Source organism: Drosophila miranda, chromosome 4 (genome assembly GCF_003369915.1).
Source record: "Drosophila miranda strain MSH22 chromosome 4, D.miranda_PacBio2.1, whole genome shotgun sequence".
NCBI classification, from domain to species: Eukaryota; Metazoa; Arthropoda; class Insecta; order Diptera; family Drosophilidae; genus Drosophila; species Drosophila miranda.
Genome location: NC_046677.1, coordinates 17276693 through 17278335, shown reverse-complemented (window position 1 = coordinate 17278335; position 1643 = coordinate 17276693). Strand labels below are relative to the sequence as shown.

General features: G+C 42.5%; 1 non-coding gene across 1 annotated transcript; it reads right to left on the bottom strand.

Annotated features, from left to right (window-relative positions):
• Positions 1–536: 536 nt before the first annotated feature.
• Trnay-gua lies at positions 537–630 on the bottom strand. Its single transcript has 2 exons — positions 594–630; positions 537–572 (listed from the first exon to the last, which is right to left on the bottom strand). It is a non-coding gene; the product is annotated as a tRNA-Tyr (tRNA).
• Between the last annotated feature and the right edge of the window lie 1013 nt (positions 631–1643).

The following is a 1643-nucleotide window of genomic DNA, read 5'->3' as shown; positions in this document are numbered from 1 at the left end:
GTTACTTTATTCGATTTTTTTTTGATTTAAAAGAATCCTAAAAATGATGACCAATGAGGAGATTTTTAATATTTTTGTTACAGCAGAGTTAACCAAAAAATATCGACTGTTAAAGACTTGAAGGTGCTTTTCTGGTTTGGAGTTGGTGTCTGAAAAGTGGACAAGATATTCTTGATCTGAAAGAAATATTCGTATTGCGTCGATAAAGCTATGTATATATGAGCGTCATAAAATTAGATTATAAAGATTTTTAAACTTAAGTTTGTATTAAAATATTACTCAAAAAATCGAAAACAGCTTATGAAAGTAGGCAAAAGCTAATTTACCAAATAAAAATAAAAGAATGTTTATTTCATATCATAGGAAATATAATCAAAGGCCATTGAAATTTATTTCACATAAGGAAAACCAATTAAGAAAATACTTAAATAGTTGCTAGTTCTATGACAATTATTATACAAATTCTTTAATATTTCTTGCTCTATTACGACTAAACAAATCCCAAAAAAGAAGAAACTGAATAAAAAAAGTTGGAATCCTTCGAGCCGGATTTGAACCAGCGACCTATGGATGTCTACACTAGGAAACTCTCTCTACAGTCCACCGCTCTACCAACTGAGCTATCGAAGGTTTATATTTGGACGGCGCAAAACGAGTTCAAAAGCCAATTGGATTAATGGCGACTTATCAGTGAGAGAGGCAGCGAAGAAGAGCGGTGAGGCGATCGTTTTTGGGGAGTAACGAATGTAAAACTCGATTTGTCTTCGCTTCGGTTCGGCACGGTATTTTATTGATCGGTCTCTGGTGCGGCCTGGAGTGGTGTTCGGGGAGATGAAAGGAAGGCGCCTAGTGTAAACAAAGAAGGTGCGCATCGGGGGCGACAATTAGTGCGGCCACCTAGGAAACGCCCGGCCGTGAGTCATCGTCGTTCCCGGCGAGCGCAGCGTCGCCTGTGGGCCAAAGTGAAACCCAGGTGATTCATGCCCGAGACGCGCACAAGACACGATCGGGCTTATCAGTCAAGTGGTGGGCTGCTAGGGTCCGCTTCTGAGCCTAGGAGCCGCAAACTACCGCAGCAGCATCTACGTCCCTGCCACGGACAAAGTGTGTTCCTGATAAGCCAAAGGGGCAATTTTTGACGGGTCCAAAAGGTGAAACGAGAGAAATACTTAACAAACCAATTAGGATGCCAAAAATGCGGAAAGTCATAAAAACACACACAACCGAATGCCGACCAATATCATTTAATCTATATATGTATATAAATTAGGGATGGGAGCGTGATTCACGAAATCTCCAAGCCGTCTTGGCTTGGGCTAAAAGCTGTGGGAATAGCATATCTTAACATCTAACATCCGAGTATCGTTTCGTTCCCATCTCCAGAAAAAGGTTAGCCAAGAAGTGCATTGGATGAAGCGGAGCGAAAAAACTGACAGCTTACGGATAATTACCGACCAAAAACCCATCCAGCAGAGAGAGCGAGCGAGATGGAGAGATGCTGCGGCAGATGGGTTGGAGGAAATGAGGGACAGCTGAGATGGCGGTCCAAGCGCCATGAGCGGCAATTTGTTTGTGATCCATTGAGTAAGGTTAGAAGAGTGCCGTGCCGTGCCGTGCTGAGCCCTGTGTCCCTGTGTGCGTGT